Below are 21,110 nucleotides of genomic sequence, written 5' to 3'. Positions count from 1 at the left end.
AAGCTTAGGGAGGGCTTAGAGGCCAATAGGCCCATCTGGCGTGTGAAAAAGATGAGGAATTCCACCTTCGTTCATTTTGGAATTAACTGTTTCGATGCCGTGCAGGCAATGGAGGCGCTCGACGGATACATGCCCTACGGGGTGAATATCCAAGTCTCGCTTTAAGAACTGAATTTGATTCAACTGGCTGAAGTGGCAGAGTTTTGACGTTTATATTTTTTATGTTTAAGGTCATTTTGAGGTTTTGGTGACAACAGGTGCAGCTGCACAATGTGCGAAGTTTATTTTCTCTATATTAGTTTTTTGTGTCTTTACCTCCTGAAAGTTTTAACCCAATTGAAACTCCATTGAACTGGCTTAATGATTTTCTTTCTAACCAAACTACCACAGCAGTTGGACTTGAAGAAATTGAAGTTAAGAAAATACGCCCTACTAACGTAAATAAATCATATCATGTGACATCAGAAAGGTAATAAACAGGCAAAAGTCGATTGTACCATAAGTACGAAATCAAAATACCCTTAAGAACGAAGTAAAACAAACAGCACGCAGGGTTTTTAATTTTCATTTTACTGCCATTAATCTATTTGAAGGATTATTAATTTATTCCCCTTATTTTTTATATTTTCTTAGTTCCAACAAATCGTAACTTATTTCAAAATTGATATTATTTTTTAGACACGTTTGAATTAAAGAATCATTTAATAATATGCAGCTGTGGGTAATATCATTTTTTTATTGTTGGAAGCAGCCTTAATCACCTCTGTTACCAAGGGCAAACTAGGAAAAAGAACTTAAAAAAACCTCTACTGATTTTTGGTCGATTAGATTTACATTTCCATGGTTACCTATTTTTGCTCTGCTAAGCCAGAGGTCTTCACCCTCAGATTCTTTAATAAAATCTAGAAGACAGCGTTAGTTCTCTGAACGCCCGTAGCCTTCGACTGTCGCCCACTACGTTCACTCATGGCCTACGTAATGGTTAAGGCCTGTAAACTTGAATGTAGTCCTATGACGGCGAGAGGATCGCAGAATTCTTTATCCTTTCCTAGAGCAAGAGCCAATCAGCGAAAAAAGAAGGGATCAACTTCGTTATCTGTCGTTCGATATTGCTATCTCGTTAGAATAGGAAGGATAAATAGATAATTGTGGCTTAGCTGAGAAACATTTGAAGTCTTCAGCAACGTGTTTTTTACTTAAAATTTACGAAAGGCAATCAAATGAACATACTAACGAGTGTTGTCATTTTGAGTACTGTTTTATCGTCTCCATGTTCTGGCTTTTCATTCGTTAATGGGTAGGTGGAAAGTTTTACTCTTGTTTTTCAAACTTAAATTCAATTTTCTCTTGTTACTTGTTAGACAACAATGGTATCCGAAATTTTTTAAAAAGAATTTCAATTAAATCTTTGTTTTTTTTTCACTAGGTTCATAAGTGCTGCATGTTTCCAAATGAAACAAAAGAATTCGTAAGGTTTAACATGAAACTTCGCTTCAACTTCCAAGAATGTTGCAACATTTTTTATTTTATTGCAACACGTTTTACCATTATAAACTAGAGTAAAACGACAGAATAAAATCTAAGTTCTCCCTTACTTATAAAAACTTCACATCGTACAAAGTGAATTTTTAACTAATATGTCCGCCGCTAGGTTGCCATATTAGGGGTACGCGTCATTGGTTTGCCTTATGGGCTTATGGCCGTCCATTGCCAAATCTCCAAACTATTAAAATGATTAAAGATTAACTTTTAAAACATCTAAACAATTTTGATGGAAAGTTTTCATCGTTAAAAAGTTCAACAAAACAACAAACTAGACGAAGGGAATGGACTCGGGACGAAGAGGAAGATAAAAGATTGCCTCACCTACCAAGTAGCGTTGGATAGGTTCCAGAATTTTGATAGGACTAAGGGAATAATAAATAAAACACAAAAAAACAAAAATCAAGCAAAAAAAAGAACTCAAAAGAGATACAGAATAAACATTAAAAATACCCAGTCGAATTCAGAGCGATCATTTCGTAATCATTGCCCGGATTATTAAAAACGTTGTTGATGTAGTGCTGTTCGCTACTTTCGGCGATTATGGTTCTACGGCTGTCACGATCCATGGCGGAAATCCTGTAATCCAAACATGGTGGGACCATTACAAATCTTCGAAATCCGATCGAAATGAGAAGAAATTTGTGATACTTGTGAAAACTTTTGTGGTAAATGTTGTGTTAATGCGCCCTTTCTTCCGTTACCACTAGATGGCGCGTGGCTCACAAGGCCATTGGAAGCAGCTGACCGTAAGAAGGGCAGTCTCGTTTCGGCTTAGCTGGAAGTTTGGCGAGCGACAGGTTTTTATACATTAACAAAATGTAAACATTTGCTTTTATAACAATGACATATGTACACACACACATACACTGAAAATTGAATATACATTTTAAGAAATGTACACACACACATACACTCAAATTTAATGTACAACTTAGACAGGGCATATTATAGTTATATTTTCGAAATAAAAAAAAAACAGTCCGATTACTTCGGTTCCCGACATTGTATACATTTGTACACAAATTCTTTTGGGTCCATTTTTAAAATATTCGCACTTAAAGTGCATCCTTTGTTGGCATAAATTGCAATGGACTGATGGTTCATTGTTGGAAGCGTCGTCAATTATCTTGTCACATTTTTTGGCATATGTAATCCAGCTGGTTTTGGAGCTTAAGCCTTTTCATGGTTGATACTGCAATGAAGAAATTTTAATAACTTAGCTGATTAGCAGCTGCCCATGCGTCGTCTTCAAAGTAAATGGTCATATTTGGGAGTTCGATAGAAACATCAGGTTCTAAAATCGCAGGGATAGTCCTTATCATTTGTTCCGTGACATTTTTTTTACTTGAAATTGCTAAGTCAGCATTGGTCGCAAAGCCAAGTTATAACCACTGTTGATCAAAATAAATAGAAAGTTAGATTATGCTTACATTTTATTGATATTTTAATATTACACTGCCTTACCAGCGGCTTGGAAGATATTATGGCGTCTTCTGATCTTATCAACGGTGAGTTAAAACTTTGTTCTCCCTTTTTTCTGTGAATTTCGTATAATTTCCTTCCATAATTAAATGCCTTTTATTTTATTTTAATTTATTGTCAGTTGCTGCCGACACCAACCAAGAAATTCTGGATGAGATTAAAAAAGCGGAAGGCGACGAGGCTGAATTTTTAAAACAAGTTTTTGATTCCTTTGATTCATTGGGAAAGCTCATAAGCCAAGTCATTGAATCATTCAAAACAAGTAAGAATTTTGAAAAGGAGACCAATCTTACGGTAATGATTACGGAAAGGATAAAGAGGGAAATTGAAGAAACGATTAAGAGCAAAGGGGAAGCCAAAAAGAAAAGGGAAGAAGAGTTCCAGCGGGAGATTGAAGAAGCGGAGAGAAATTTAAGCGAGAAAAGAAAATACTTGGATGACAAAACCAAACCCAAGTTGCGCGTTTGGTTGTCATTTTCGTTAGTTTTTTTCTTCAAAGTTCTTGGGCACATATTTGTAGTGATCTAGTTTTTTCTTCTTCCATTGAGGACCACGTCTACTTTTGAGTGGTGCATCATGCATGCATCTAGCTTTCTTATCGCATTAGTCTTATGAGTCAATCACTTCATCCAGCAACATGACGTTCGGTAGCAGACTCGTGACATAATTATGGCAGGCCTAAAGCGTTACTACTTGATCGGGACTGAAGTGACGTCTTTGTAAGTAAACCGTTTCTATGAATTTGACGTCAGCGTGTATTTGCACGGTGGCCACTGCCTTTGATCGGCATTTCGAGTCCGCAGAGTACCTACACTGCTCAATAGTATTCTCGCGTGTGTTTTCATCCATGCGGTTGAAAGAGCAATCCATTGGGGTTGGATATCCTTGATGGGTCCGGAATTTGGGTATAAAAGACTGTCCCAGCTCGATTATCAGTTCTTTCCAAGAACAATCAACACAATACTCTTTCGTTGCGAATTTTTGTCAGATCTATCCCCTATCCCTTTAAATATAAATTTTCAAGGTATATTTTAATGTTCGTATCAAATTCATTAAACAAATTTGAGGAAATCGTGTTGCTGCCCGTAGTAAAACAAGGTTAAAAAAAACAGGACGTAACAAGGTGGGGGGGGGGAGGGGTGCCAGCACATCAGGGTCGTGAATTAACATGAACTACTTAAAAAATATAAATGCAATTGAAATAAAGATTGTGCACGTAAAAAAAATATGGGCTTACGTTACAGGTAACGTTTGGCCACAAGAGACCTTACCAGATTCATCTCAAAGAGTGTTCGCCCATTGAGGGGATCCATAGCATTCAGAGCATTATCCCTCTGTTCGAAATGAACAAAAGCATCATTCGAACACGATGGAAAAGGGCCCATGGGCATCAAAATCCTCCTTCAACTGTTCTTCATGTAACTTCTTGCGAAAGGTTACGCATACAGAGCACCTTGACCTTAACTTCGTTCACTAAAGTTAACGTAAAAAAACGTTAATAACGGAGGTGGGAGGGGGCTTACAGGCTTACAGGCTTTAGTTACAGGACCATGGTCATACCGCGCGTGTTTTGTTTTTTGTTTCAATTGATTTAAGATCATATGCAAATTGACGCATAGGTTAAATGTGCGTTATTAACGCTAGTGAAAAAAATGCTGGGAAATTTTAGTTAAGCAGAATTGTTTTATAAGATCTATCCGATCTACAGGATTAAAAAAAAACAGAGACAGCTAGAGACGAAGAACCAGGAAGAACCACGCAAGCAAAAACAAGAAAGACATGAAAAAGTTACATCCATAGAAAATAAATTAGAAGGCAGAACTGAACGATCGGTTAGATATTGATATAGGGGCAGGAATTTTGCTAAAACATGCTCGTGCAAAAGATAGAAGAGGAGAGGAGAGCAGAATTTAGAGAACAAAAATATTTCTTGCATGCCCTCTCGTTTCAATTGGATTCCAAGGTCCGCAATTGTCATTTAAGTCCCCTCGTTGGGGTCAATCTGGTTCCAGTTGTTTTTACGTTTCCGACGGCCACACAGATTTTTTGCATCCATGCTTGGCGGACTTACCGTTTTTCCAATTGTGCAAAAGGGGACCTATTCTAATGTCTCACTCGTAGCCCTTTAAGGCCATTCAGGGCTTCTTTCGTGTCTTCCGCTTCCAAAAATTGGACAAATGCTGAGTTCTTTGGCGATCTATCATTTCAATTGGTCAAAATTTGTCGAAAATTTTTCAATTACGTCTTTTGAAACGCGAGGCATATTCCATACCACCAAAACCAAGCAATAACAAAAAAAACTAAAACGTGCTCCATTTATCGCAAACAGCGATAACAACTTACATTTTACATCGCGTCTGCATCATCTTCAGGGTCCACCCAATCAACAATAATTAGACTTCCAAAAACTCCCAGGCCACCTGAAGTTCAGTTAAGGCCGTTTCAGCTAAGGCCAGAGATGCATCTTTTTCCTGATGATTCGGTAAATGCATTTTTTGCTTTGCTGAATTTGTGAGTCAGTACCGGCGGTTTTTTCGTTGTTAGTGAGTTTTACTCCAACCATGTCAAATGATGCTGTGACTTCCCGTTCTGTATTTGCTCCTATTTAGAACAAGGCGACGCCTAGATTGGGTACAGATAGAACATTGGACAATCATGCTATACCTCATCGACTTTTTTTCTTATGGAAATGTTCCCAATTCCAGTAGCTTGAATTGCCTCGTTATTCTTCCGGACTCCTTCGTCCTGAGACATTTGCCTGGTGGAATTGGTTGGAAATTATTCAATCAGAAAATTATTTAAAAATTAATTTTTATTTCCGTAAAATAATTTTTTTTGTTTCTCTCAGATTGCAACTTTATTTATCCATGTGAAATTAAATTTTGCGTAGATTTGATATGTTTATATTTAAATTTTGAAATATTTTCATGTTTAAATTTGAAGCACTAAAATTAATATTAGATAGAATTAAAAATTATTTCTTGAAATAGTCGCTGCACGTGAAATTCTAGGGTATTTTTTATTAGAAATAGAAAATATAACTTGCAAAAAACAGGCTTATGTTATTTTTAGTTCTCCGGTTATAAATAATCTAAAGTGCATCTGTTTTCCCTTTTTGGCGCGTATAATCATTACCCCAAGCGATTTCTCTCCCCTTTGGTCGGCTATTTTGGACCTTGGGTTGTTTTTGACAGATAGTAAAACGACATAGGACGCATAGTCTGCTAATATTTGGTCTGCTTCAAGAATCCTCCTTTTCTTGTTTATGTAAGAAAAAGATCTGATTATTTTTCTTGTGTTTTATGTGTTGTCTACACAACTAGATTCATAATAAAAAATGCTGTGTAATTACATTTTTTTATAATAAGAAAAATAAGATTTCGGATATTAATTATTTTGTCTTTACATTAGTTTTCATTTTCATCTTATAAATCATCATCATCTTATAACACCGTTTGCCATCATAATAAGAAATTGTGTTTCAATGTCTTCTTGCTCAGCTTCATCAAGTTCAAAAAGTCCGGGTTTTCTCATTTTTTCGTCATGAACGATGCTGTTATTTTAATAACATTGTTTAGGGGAATAATAGCCGTGTAGTCTTATGTAGAAATTTAAATCCAGTGATTGTTTAGTCGCCTCTAGATCGTTTGTAAAAATGAACTAAGAACTCAAGAGTATCATCATTTTTCCCAATAAAAACTGTTGTGGTGAAATAACTACAATTAGTTTTAACTTATCCGAACAAGATACGTCGCACGCTTCCAATGAACTTTTATCAATTGAGATGAATGAATGAAAGAATTGAGTCCCACGTATGGGCTTGTGCGGACATAAATCGTTTTTCTAGCAGTTTTCATTTTTTTTATTTCTGATGTGAAGAAGTAGAAAAATGTAATATTTGAGACATTTTCTTGCATCAATCAAACAAGTTTTCTGGAGTTTGAATATTCGCCGTGCCTTGCAGACTGGCCCTTCTCGCTAGCCTTTTAAGTGTCCCGTCTATTCCATCACAAGGAAATTTTCCATGGCTGGTTGTAAAGAAATGCCACTTAACACGCACTTTAAAATCTTCTAAATGGCACACTAGATTACTGAAATTCTTGAAATTTTTATAGTGGGATGCTGCACCATCTGTAAAATGGATTATATTTTAAAGATTGGGAAAAATAATGAAAAGGTGTTGGATGACATGTTTTAAAAACGTATAGACTGCAACGGTATTGTGAGTCATGGCATTGAAAAAAAAACACATACTATGAAAAATTATTTTTCCATCGACGTTAATGTACGCAATGAAATTATGCAATGTACATTGTGGAGGGGGACTAAAAAAACGGAGGACTGAACTGAATCTTGACTCAAAATACAATAGTTTTATGACAAGTCACCTTGCAAAAGGCATTCATTCAAATTTAAGTAAGATTTCAATTCACGGCAATATTTAGATTGAATTTTTGAGACGAAATGGTGAATCGTCCATGAATAAATTTTGGAAACTAATAATTTAACAAAGTCAGCACTTGGAAGCTCCATATCATACACACATAGTCTATGGACTCCCATTTCTTAAATTTTATAATAGGATCATTTACTACATTTGTCATGGGACATTCAGATAACAACGGAGTGCCAGGACAATTAGTACATCGATGAATGATACAGTTGTAATTGTTGACATCACACACAATTAAATTCATGAGAAATTAATTTTCAGTACCAGACAGAACAGCGTCAAGCATCATTTTAATGTTTTGATGAATTTCGCACACACAAACATTATATGTGCCAGAAGAAACAACTTCAATGACATGTCTTGGTCTTAACTCGTAGAATTCGACTTGCTTCAACACTTCATACTAATTTTGTGTCAAGCAGTAATCTTTATATTGTACGAATAATCATCAATATTCAGCAAAAGCAATGGCTTTTGAATTTTAGTTTTTTTTCTCGCCATCTTTCAATCCGACAAATACTTTATCATTCATTCCAGGCACAAGTATTGAATATTCATCTGATACATAGAATTCCTCGACAATTTGGATCTCCTCCGATGTAATTTTTCTTCATTTCTTTTTGTCAGGTAATTTAGTATAGCCTACTTTTTTGTTTCTGTTTACAGTCTAGCACGTTTCACTTCAGATGTTGAAACGGAAAAAAATGCGGCATTAGCTTGTTGGCTCCAAGACATATGGACTATAAGAAATAGATAAAGAAAACAATAACAAAGATTTTTCTTTGATATTACATTTATTTTTTGTTAACTTTGTAATTACTCAAAGTAATACATTTAGGTATTAAAAATATATATATATATTTTACAATTCGGCCGTTTTTTTGTTCATTTCGCCAAGATATGTCTAAAACATAAAATGTTTAATCCACGCGGCAACGCCTATTAATGCAAATATTGACCTTGTTGACAGTGCGTCAATGTAATTATGTACCGTTAAAGTATAGAGGTCCACCACCTAATTGGGCTGTTTTATTTCTGCTTTAAAAAAATGTCAGTAGCCTGTTGCCATTTTTCCTCGCCTGTAACATTAACTGTACTTTACTCGCTAGTTCCACAAGAAATCTTTGGTAGTTGGTACTTTGACTTTTTGGTCCATCGATTTGGGATCTATTCTGCTTGAAGATTTCCACTTCTGATACATCTTAAAAACAAAATGTTAAAACTCTCAAAAGGAAATGCTCTCAGAGTTTTGATTCCACAATGAAAGTTGCCAGAGTTCTGACACACACGAGATATTTTATGGCTGACTAATCAGTAAGGCATATATATATATATATATCTAGGTCAGCTCAACTAATTATCTGTATTACGATTTCTTTGCCTCTCAAGTCTATCTAGGAACTGGCTTTCCGTGGAATTACCCTGACAGCATCATGCAATATTGTAACAACACAATTTTCTCTAGATAGATTCATCCAGAATTCCATTAACAAAAGAAAAAAATAGTCATATTCTGAAACAAATTTCCCTCCCCGTAAAATCACCTTAGATTTTATTATTTAGTTGAACTAACGTTTAATGCTTCGATCCATTGCAGAGTTAAGTTAATATGCTATAGAAGGTAAGATTAAGATAAGAAATTAAATGTTACCCCTTTTCGTAATACTTTGGGGAAAATAAGAGGGTTTATGGTAGATGTCAACAAACTGAAGTAAATCTGCGTCGTAATGGATAAGCCCGGCAGGGTTTCTACTTACGGCATTCTCTAAGCCAAAATGGACATACTTACTGGTTTTTTTATAAACAGATGATGTTTTCTTAGTGACGAATTATTTGTTAGAGACGGCCAATCATTACCATTGACGTGCATTGTTCCTTTCCAGTGCTAGGTAGCAAAGATTAATATGGGAAAGGCTCGTATATAGCTTTAACAGCGCAAGAAGAGAAGGGTTCTTGCTTATGATTTGAAAAGGCTGCAAAATGGCGCATGAGCTTAATGAAAGTCATTTGTCTAACTATGATGTTTCCATCTTAATCTTCTTGTTTCTTGCATCTGCTATTCTTTTCAATTTCTATACATTATGGCTGCATCTTTCAACACTAAATCTTCTTTGTTGTTCGACTGACCCGATGAACGTGGCAGTCAACTATGTTATTATCACCTTGCCTTAGTTGTTCAAGAATAAATGATGTGTCTTTTTATTAATTTTAACGATAGGGTTCTTGCATGAAAAAGGGATTCCTTTTAAATAAATATCATTAGAATCAGTTTATCACGCTAATTCTCTTGTAATTTTTTTTTTAATTTTAAATAATAATTTTCCCCCGCAATCTCACTTCAAAGTTGAGATAAACTCCCCCCACTTTACAACGGGCCCGACATAATTTTGGTGGGCGGTCCTTTAAATATGATTCCCCCCAATTGGGGAAAGAGCGAGATTGGAGCGTGACAACGAAAAAAGGTGATCGTGTCCAACCCTCCAATATGGAGGGTGCAGGACATCATATGGCAACTTGGCCCAGCTGAGCCGGCCTTCTAGTTGCAATACTCCAAACTCATCCAGGAACGGCGTGAGCGGCAGCAACGGCGAAGTCGAACAGAGCGGCTTCGTCTGCTGCAATTCGATTCGCCAGAACCTGAGAACACGAGCACCAAAGCAATTGACATAGACATGGAAAAATGAAAATCGTTACACAAAAAACCACCCCAACAGAAACAAACGCGTTTAAAAAAATCCAGCGGTAGCTGTCGAAGTGTCGAGTCAGTTTTTTATGAGCGTCTTCGGGAATTAGAGGGGTGGACGCCGACGTCCACCTTGATCTCGGAAATTGATGTGCCAACGTCGGCTGCAACGGCCGCAGCAACCGATTCGGAAAAACCAGAAAACACGATCACAAAAGCCATAAACATAGAAATGGAGAGAAAAAAGCTTTATTTGCTTTTCCAAATTATCGATTCAACGTTGGCCAGGTAATTGTGAACTGCAATAAATTTGCATGTCATTGAAGGCTTAAACCCACAACACCCGACAACCGAAATGCGATTCACTACAGCTGCAAGGTAACAAAACATGAAATAAAAAGGAAACTAATAAGTTAACACACCCCTGAAGAATATGATTGTAAAAAATCCCAACCAGTCGGAAAACGCTACGGTTACTACAGCTAATCGAGAAAAATACCCTGTGAACTTGTATAAGCATAAACACGTTTGAGCGTCAGACAAATGTTAGATTGGTTGCAATCAAGTCCTTCGACTCTAACACCAATGAAAACAGAAATGAGCAAAACGAAAAAACGAGAGAGTGGTGGGCCATTCGCCTGGAGCGGCCCGGAGATCGCGCCCGTTTTGCAAAAAACCACAACTTCGCCGTGCTTGGGGGTATCCACATTTCCTCTCTCTCCTTTTTTATCTCTTTTCCCAGTACCCAAAAATCGAAATTCCCCGGTAAAAATCGGACTTCATCCGATGAAGTGCAGTCCAAACTAACTGCTGGCGAGACTTTGCTTCCGTTGGAGGTGGAATCCGGCTACGAGTTGCATAAAGAGAGCCCAGGCAATCGCTTCCTGGTATCTTTTGGCACATCAACCCTAATGTATTACGCTCTTTTACTACTTCCACTGCCAGTCTGACAGCCTTCTGCAGCAGCACGAGCGGTTTCTCGCTCTGCGGAGCTGCAAGGAAGAAATAAATTGTCGCGTTGGAAAAATCTTTTTGCAATTCAATGAGTAAGTTGCCACAAAATTTCATACAAAAAGCCATGCAACATTATTGATAACAATTTTTGATGTAGTGCACAACTAATAGAAAATCATTTCTCATTATTTAAGGCATTTATATAAAACAAACAAAACAGGATATTATCTATTTACGTATCTTTCTGATTGAGGACATAACAATACACTGATTTACGAATAGCAAACACGATACATTTATTTGTTTGACTAATTTTTGTTGCCAAAGCACATGATATGCATCAGCATTCAGGATTCAGCAACGTCAACTTCGTCGAATGGTGATTCCCACCAGTTCAAATTGAGTGGACATCATAGCTTTACTTATATTGAAATAAATGTCATTAACGCACCCGATGTTTATCCGCCTTGCTCAACTAAATCTAACTGGATTACTTATGAAAGATTATCCGTGTCCTTTCTCTCAAATAAGTCTCGGCTATCAGCTGAGGCTAATTAAGTAATAAAAAACGAATTAATTTATAAGTTCTAAATGGATAAAAAAAAGATAAAGAATCTCTTGTTGCCATTGATCAATACTAGACTGCCCGACACCGTTAATTGGCAACCAACTGCGGATTGGGGGTGATGATTCGAGTTTGCCAGAATGGGTCTAGTGATAGTGGCTGACTGTGGCCGACTGGGACCTCTGCCCCGGCTGTACTTTTGGCGGATGCTGGTTGTGGACGGATCCACGCTACAATTCCGGAACTTCCACTTGCTAGTTGGAATGGGCTTGACCATGTCGTTGACCATGTCGTTGGGGGCATCAAGTTGGTATAGCTTCAGGTCTTCCACCGACCGATATTATGCTGGGGAGACGGAGCGGGATAACCCTGAGGAGATCCAGTAGCTGGTGGACCACCGAATCTGGTTGCTGTTGCTGATTGTGCGGATGAGGTGGTTGCTGTTACTGGGGCGGCTGCTCCGTAAGCGCAGGACTAAAACAACAATGATCCTGCGGCTCCCGTTAGTTGAACTACGATCCATTGGCGTTATAATGTTGCTGGGCATCGTACAGTTGCGGAATCTGCATCATGTAACCCCCCCCCCCTCCCCCTGGGGTGGCCCTTGGGCATCCATGTAATCTCCTGTATTAGGATTCATTATGTTGCCATGTTGACTCATCGTGACCTGGTTCTTTTATCCAAAAAGAATTGCAGGCACGGATCAAGGTTTCGCTGTTTTGGCTATCCGGAACGGGAAAAAAAGGGAGAGGGGGAAAGGGACCATGGTCATTCCATGCGTGTTTATTTTTTTGTTTCAATTGAGTTAAGGCCATTAACAAATTGACGCACAGGCGGTGAATTAACGCTAGTGAAAAAAAACTGGGAAAATTTAGTTAAGCATAATTTTGTTGTAAGATCTATCCGATCTACAGAGACAGAGACGAAGAACCCGGAAGAACCACGACAAGCAAAAAACGAGAAAGACGAGAAAAAGGTGCATTCATAGAAAGGAATTCATAGAAAGTAGAAGGCAGAACTGAACGATCGGTTAGATATTGATATAGGGGCAAGAGTTTTGCTAAAACAGGCTCGTGTAAAAGAAGGGGGCAGAATTTAGAGAACAAAAATATTTCTTACATTCCCTCTCTTTTCAATTGGGTTTCAAAGTCCGCAATCACCACTAAAATCCCCTCGTTTGGGCAATCTGGTTACAGTTGTTTAGACGTTTTTGACGGCGGCACAGATGTCTTGCAACCACGCTTGGCGGACTTATCTTTTTCCACTTGTACAGAAGGGGACCTTTCTTAATGTCCCACCCGTAACCTTTAAGTAGGCCATTCAGATTTTCAATGAGTTACCTAAATCAGAAGGCCACAAACTTTTAAATAGCGAACTTTTTTTCTTTGCTGATGTACTATACTGAAATAATAGCGAAAATTTGATTAGCAATTTTTTTCAATCAGTAAAAATGTAACATTAAATAAATCAAATTCTGCTGCTGCCAGGGCTCATGAGGCCTTGTTCCCGTACTGCCAACTACGAGAACGATTGATTCAATTTAGCTATAGCTTGTCACAGTGCGATGCCGATGTTCCCGACTGATGCTGAAAATTCGGAAAACAAATTTTATGGTGAAATAAAGTAAACAAAATACTGAATCTATGAAATTCAATTATAAAAAAGACGAAAAAAGATGTAGGTGTGACTTTATTGGCTGGGCTACTGAAAGGCGCCTACTCACGGGCGCGATCCCACTACTGCCCGACACGGGAACTTTTGGCTGCTCGGTTTCCTCCTGGCCCGATTCGCTCCTCCTTAGATAATCTGGATCTGCCGGATTCTTCCAACCGATCCATGTTGATGCCAAGCTTAGTGCGGACACCTGTTCAACGCAAGCGACGATCCAGCAGGATTCCCAGCCTCAAGCCATCCACTACACCAAGCCTCCCAGAAGCAGGATTACAGGTACGCGCCACATACCCGGCTGGAAAACTAACATTTTTACAACTAGTGACCCTAGTGAAGAATTTTTTTTGTATTTCAAGTTCGCAACGAAAAGGCTGCATTTCTTATTTTCCAATTATTAATGTTTTTCTGTATTGATTACATTTGCAGAGAAATTTTGTGTTAGAGCAGCAGAGGTGCTATTCGGGCTCTTTCAATCAGCATTTAACAATTAATTATCCCTGAGGGTAGTACTTGTACTACCAGAAGACATTAAAGTAAATGCGGGTGTGTGTGTGTAGGGGGGGGGGGGGTGTGGGGGAGTGTACGGTGTTCTGAGCCAGTCTTCCAGAACCTTTATTCAGAATCAGAATAAATTTATAGAAAACTAAACTACTGCATCGATTTTCTTCAAAATGTTTGTGTAAACTTACAGTAATTTATCTTAGCGCATAGGTAAGTTTCGATTTATTTGGTAATACTAAATTTTATTAAATTTTATGCGGATTTAGTCATTAGCTTTTTGTGACTTAGGACAACCACAAAATCAATTAGGTTGTCTGTTGACAGTCTGTTGATGTCTTGTTGTAATTTCATGACCGATAATTCCCGAGGGCGAACCTGGAAGGGTCTTGTTCATTGACCAAATATAACCAAAATTCTGAGATTAAAAAACAAAGATTTCTCCAGTTTTTTTAACAATAGGGTTGAGCCACAATTTTCCGTTTTATGTCAGCTTTCAGGCTTGGGTTAAAATTACCACTTGTGGTTTTAATGTCTTCAAATATCAAAGACTCGAAAAAATGTTTTTATCGACAAATTCTATTAATTTAAAGTGCATATGCAATATGCAATATGCATATGTAATTTTTGGACAGCTCTTTTAAAAAATGTTATAATTTAATCCGTGAAATCGTTACTTGAAACAAATGGTTTTTTAAACATTCAGTCAGTCTCAGTATAGTCCTGTTGGCACTACTCAATAAACTTCTCCGCCCGCATCGGTAATCGGGGAACAACACTAGCCTTTCTCCAACCAGTTGAAGAGCCTTACGTCCACTTCATTGACATCAACCAAAATAAGGTAACAGAAAATTCTATAGTTCTAAGTCCCCTATCCAACTGATTTTTTCTGTTGTCCTTTCTCAAAATATCAATGACCAACAAGTATTAAACAAGATTTAACTTTAGTAATCGTAACTTTTTTTTTGTCGAACTCACCTGCTATTTACCCATACAAGGAATTTAATTTTGTTATGACCCTGGAATCGACTATTATTTTCAGTTGAAGTTAACCCATACGACAGTCAACAGAACGATCGCGCATTGATGGACAAGGCGGACAAGGCCACTAGAGCGTTTGTTTTTTCATTCACTCTCACGTCAAACACGAATATTCCGTTCTACTTCGAGTAAAAGGTAGGCTACAAAATTTTATTAATTTTGAATACAGTTTATTGATTTAGTTGACTTGTGTCATTCACCGTCATTTGGTCGTAAGTTCCGGTCTCCTTAATACACTCCTGAAAATGCCCCAACTTAACAATTGAAAAACGGATTTCTTTTATCCGATGACCATTGATCTCAACTTAATCGCCTACAAGTAATTAATTTAGTTATTAGGTTTTCATCACCTATATGTCTAGTTTGTTTCTTGATTGAAATTCACAATCTCTGTAGGGACAACGAGGCTGCTGCACGTGCCGACGAAGCGTGCTAGACAACACCTGAAACTGACGAGTTTATTTACATATTTTGTACCGATAATAATTCCCCTCCCCTCACAAAATCAAGGCTACAACATCAAACAGTTACATTAACACGTTGAAAGTGAAACTGTAAAGAAATGAACGACTTTATCTAATAAAACATTGATTACAAAAAAATTATTTCTAGATTGGCTGATAAAAATTGTTAATCATGATGAAGTGGTGTTGTACATTGACAGGTAGGTTCTTGATGTGGCGGAGTTACCTGAATTGAAGAGGATACGTTTGGGGGTAGTGTTTGATGCTGAGATTGCGAGTCGTATTCCGGAGTAACTATCGCCAAGATTGATGCCAAAGAAGGAAACTGGCAATGAGGAGAACCCAGCCCATGAGGAGGTACACGTGAAGCAAAGTCCTCCACAAGAATTTGGTGAAGACAAGTTGAGGGCTGATGAGAATCAAGGATGTGAGAGGAAGAACAAAACTAGCGGTGAAGAGTAAACTGCCAAGGAATGGATGGAGGACAATGAAAACGGTTGCCACCCAAGGTGTGGCGTGGTGCACGTCTTCGGGAGGAAGATTCGTTAGTTTAGCTGCCTGGGCCGTAGGTTATTCTGGAATCATGGGCTCCATCAAGTGGCTCCACTGTCCATACTGGGCGTGTCGTAGGCAAATTGTCCCCTGAGCCCTGAGAATAACACCGCATTGAGTCTTGCCCATTCCCCCGTTTGGCAGCATCTGACCTCCGTTTCCATTCTGATATAGGGCCACGGATGACTGGAGCGAGTTCGTTGTGTCGTTCCATCCCATTTTGATGCAGATACCTTAGCGATGGCGGTGGTGTCAGGTGTAGTAGCGTTCCGGCGTCACTCTGCAAGGAATCCATGTCCAGATATAGCGTCGTCCCAATTGCTGGATGCTGTTGGAGACTGTGTTGGCCCATATCATGTATAATATATGATATGGTAGTTAGCAATGTTGGGTAGTTAACGTGGGAAGCTGCTGCGATGACAGCAATAGAAATCACAGAAAACAACTCGCGATAAAAAAGTAGCTGCTCAGTTAACTGAGCATCTTGGAAAATTACATTTAATAACTGCTGCTACTGTGAGAGCAACACCAATTAAATTCAAAAATAAAAAAATTGCCAATAGAGCAATATATCACTTGAATTGACACATTCAAAAATTGCCGCTATGAGAGTAATACCACTCGAATTGATACATTAAAAAATTGCCGCTATGAGAACAATATCATTTAAATTTAAAAAAAGTTTTTATAGACTTACAGAAAATTTGAGGTAATCCAACAACCTTTGGCTGCTAGTTAAGACGTCTCTGGAGTTCAAGAATTGAATTGCATTAACGCCTTCCATTTGCCACGAACATCTATAGCATTAAATAGTTGTCATTATTGTTCAGGGAAATGAAAAAGCAATAATTTTACATTCGTTTGATGTGGTCTTCCTTATCTGTGAGCCACTTGAAGGAGGCCAGTATGTCGTGGAATTCGAGAAGAGATGTCAATGTTCCCAGTTTCATACCCATAGTTAGGGCAATTATCTCAGAAGCTTTTTCCGAGTCGAGGGGAGAGTCGTGCAATTCCTTGCTCTTCTTGGAAACCTTCAAACTCATTGCAGATAGCTTCAACTTCTTTCAGAGTAGTGCTGGCACCACAGTACTCTTTTTTTATCATCTAACATCGTTACAAAAGTTTGAAACCTAACAAACACAGATTAAAATATAACAATTAAATTTAAGAAAAAAAAAGAAAAACACTAGTTCCTCAGCCTCACCTGACATATAAATGTCTTCCTAATCACAAACAAGACCGGATTTGGCTTCCACATCAACGCTTAAGTGTTGGAATTTCAGAAGGACAACATCAAAATCTTTGCTAGCCAAAGGTTGTTCGAGGACTCTGGTGGTGAAGATAACAATTAATACAAGGGAAATTAGACAGATTGAAAAAATTAAACTTACTTCAACTGCGATTCTATTTCAGTTAACCAGCAGCTAACGTCTGTTGGAAGAATGACCCTAGTACGTTTCAAAGAGCCAAGTCTTCTTGAAGTTTGAGATACCTTAGCCGAGAAACCCCCGGCCAAATGGGTAGGTCCCGCCATTCCATCGAAAGTGTGTACCACAGGTACCATTTCATTGCCGCTCCATCCAGATACATACAGAAGTTTGCCCCGCGCGCCCCATTGATTGTACGCTCCAGTGGACTCGTCAAGCTATCTTCGGGCGTTTCTTTTAAGACCTTGGGACTCAAAAACTTTATCTAAGGAGGCATAATGCCAGTAACTGAATTGCTATGCCTATCAGTAACTTCAAATATAACTGATCCTCGCCATTGTTGTCTACGTTTTCCTCTTCTTCGCTTTCTTCGCTACTTTTATGTGTGTCGTCAATACTCTCTTCTACGTCAGATTCTTCAGGATCTTTCGTAGTAATCTCCCAAATTTTTTTCTGCCTTGATTACTTGCTGCCCATTTTCCTCCACGTCCTCTGTTCCGTCCGGCTCAACAGTCTTTACTTCCAGCAGCTGTTCCGGAACCGGGTGCGCAGATGGAGGTAATGGGTGTAAACGTCTGTTCAGATCCCTTGGACATCTAGACCAACGTGTATTCGATGATTTTCTCATTTACCTCCGGCAAAAACAACATTAATTGCTTGCTGCATTAAAATACCTCAAAATCTTGTCACAATAATAAACGAACACCCCAAGAGAAAACTAATGGAACAAAAAAAGACCTACTCACCGTCAACCGAAAACGATGCTCCCTATCCAACAATTTTAGATTTGGCACAACCCTTTGGTTACCAGTATAAAAAAAACAGCATATTTGTGCTAAATTCAGTAATGTATTTTGGGGAGTCTACTTCAATCTTTACTAGGTGACGTTTGCAACCGAACCAGATAAAACTAAAAACAAGATTTCAGTTATTAATTATTATAGGAAAATTCAATACAAGGGATATTCTACTCGGCTTAGTTATTTCTAGTTGAGTTGAAAAATAGTTAAAATTACTTTTATTATTCTGTTTTTTCTTCTGTTAAAATTAACCTTGTACAAATGAGTTGAAGATCGTTTTTTTTAAATAAATAGCGAGCAGACACCATAATTGATAACACAACACATTACAAAAGAAATGCGCACGAGTGAACCATTTCAAATTTTGACAGGAGAATTAAAAATAGGTCATAAATATTTCAAAGACTTTCAAAGGTGATTTAAAACTTCCAATTTCTGTGTGTGAGGGATTTCTGATTTGACGTTGTTATAAAGGAGCGTAAAGGGCACGTTGTCTTCTATTTATATTCCTCTGGTGATGTTGGAAGGTGACGAGTCATCATCGTCATCCACAGTTTGTTTTTCCTAAAGATGTGTGTTAGATGACAGCAATATAGAGCCTGCTGATTTCTTGACTTGTTTAGGGGTTAGCACTACTTCATGCCAATCTGCCCACTTTTGAAATAGGAAATCTACGACAAAAGGTTAGATAAAGTAAGGGCAAAATTCAAACACATAGGCTTACTGTATATGGCGTCGAGAATATCGATTGGAAATTTTTGTTTAGCCATGCTTCCCTTAATGCTAAGACACGATTAGCCTGAATGGCTCATTTGTGCAAGTTCTTCTTCAGAATACCAAGACAAAAGAAAAAATTTAATCGTACTAGTCAATCTGCGACTAGTCAGTACCCGTCTCACTCCTCCCATACATAATTGCTTGCTTCAGTTTATCACATCTTACCTTGATTTTGCCGTTTAGTTTGACCTGTGACAGAAAATAGTATTATCACAACAATACAGATTATTTAAGTCTACTTCATTTTTTACTTATATATACTTCTGTATTAGTTACATCACCAGCAGTCGGGTTGCATTTATTTGATACTAAAGCTATTTTCACCAATCCATTTTCATTGAGTTCTTTCATCGATTAAGTTTGTTGACGTATTTCTGTATACATTCAACGACTGAGCAAGAATAAATAAGACCCATAATAAAGTCCACGCCCAACGTGGAGACATAGGCAAATGAAAAAAATAAGGGAATTTAAAAAGAAGTATCACCAATTAAAAACATCAAGACGATCTATTATTGGCATACAGAATTCAATATAAAATTTATTGACTTACCTTTAGATAGCACAGTAGATGCTTGTCGAAAAACTTACCTTTAGATGTGTTGTCGAAAGTTTTTAAAGACACCAGTGATAAATTTTCCTTCTCCCTTGTTCTCACACGCAGGGCGTTGTTGCTTATAATACTGAGGGAGCCAAAAGTATAGCGAAGGGATCTATTATATATCCGGCTGACGCGCCAAGTCGTTGTATATGTTAGCGAAATGCGAAATAATGACAAAATGGGTGTAGAAGACGAACAAGACGCGTGTTTTCAACAGGATATTTAAAAAAAGCGGCGCCCTCGACCCAATCACGCGTTCCTTCTCCCCCTACTGAAAGCCTGCTACTCCTCACTCTAATTCGCAATTTCCTTCGCTTTTTTTCCCTTCTTCTTCTTACACCATACGAGACGTCCTCACATTAACTCCCTCCTCTCCGCTCAGACTGATTTACTAGACGTTCATTTTGCGTACCCGCGTATCCGGTGTAAAAATCCAGTATTCATTCCTTTTTCTTTTCCTTCCGCGCCGCCAGAGTTTCTAGAAAGGAATTTAACGAGTGAAAACTGATGACATCATCACCTGATATTTCATCAGCAACTTGGATTTGATTTGGAAAAAAAATTTGGGTTATTTTATTCAACGCGAAATCTGATCCTGACGATTCTTTACCACTCGACTTTTTTTCGTAAATATTGTCGACGAGATTGTATTACCCACAAGTGGCTTTGAGAAAACGAGCTTTGGCTTACACGCTAGATTTGTATGGGGGTAAAGGAGATTGCGTACGCGATCAAGCGCGACCGTTCAATCTGCCAGCTTTTTTTGAAGATTTCGTGGGTTTTTCTTGTGCGAATTGGGTTTGAGTGTAATGTATACGGCCCAGCAATAATATCAAGTTGATAGAGCTTGCTTTTTACCCTTTTGTTTTCCTCCGCCATCATCTCAAATATCTATATCCAATAATCTCCATCAATAGAGAGGACTGGGCTGAGGGAGAGAGAGAGAGAGAGATGTGACTTACCGATGTTGGAACCGACGGACGAAATAAAAGGGCTGGCGATTATCAATGTCAGGGCCGGCAGCAAAAACGTCATCTTGAGCTGGCTGGTGGCTGTTGAACGGCAGAATCTAAAAAAAGTATCGTGAAAGAACTGGCACAAGGAGATCAACAACAGCGCCATCTGGTGGAACACAGGGAAGAAGGACTTAGTTTGAATACACTCACGTTTATCTTCAACACCTCCCCTCAAACTGAGTCCTCTTCTACGTCAACTATTTCAATACTCTGCCTCATGGTCTTGAAATGTCCAGACTCCAGATTGTTAGGAGAAAAAGGCACCTTGGGCATCATTTTCCAGCTTGCTATTCTTAGTCCTGGCTTGAGATGTTTCCTCCTTTACCAGTCGTTTTATAAGCGATGAGAGTGTCTTGAGTTCTTGTGGGGTACTATCCCAGGCCGGCATGAAATACTGAAAGTTGGATGGTAGGGACACTTGGATCTTGGCCAAAATCTGCGTGTCATCCACAGCTGCCCCAATGTCCTTCAACTGTGCAGCAATTTGCTCGATCCTAGCTATGAAGTTCATAATCGATTGATCTGCACACAGGGGCCGTTCACATACTACGTAGTGGGATTTTGGCGGATTTTTACCCCCC

General features: G+C 38.3%; 1 long non-coding RNA gene across 1 annotated transcript; it reads left to right on the top strand.

The window, feature by feature from the left end:
• The first annotated feature begins 14,134 nt into the window (after positions 1 to 14,134).
• LOC124205013 lies at positions 14,135 to 16,436 on the top strand. The gene is made up of 4 exons (XR_006879186.1): positions 14,135 to 14,692; positions 14,894 to 15,027; positions 15,062 to 15,211; positions 15,289 to 16,436. It is a non-coding gene; the product is annotated as an uncharacterized LOC124205013 (long non-coding RNA).
• The last annotated feature ends 4,674 nt before the right edge of the window (positions 16,437 to 21,110 follow it).

This window comes from Daphnia pulex, chromosome 10 (genome assembly GCF_021134715.1).
Source record: "Daphnia pulex isolate KAP4 chromosome 10, ASM2113471v1".
Classification (NCBI taxonomy): Eukaryota; Metazoa; Arthropoda; class Branchiopoda; order Diplostraca; family Daphniidae; genus Daphnia; species Daphnia pulex.
Note: the sequence above shows the minus strand (reverse complement) of the source record. Positions and strands in the feature narration are given on the sequence as shown.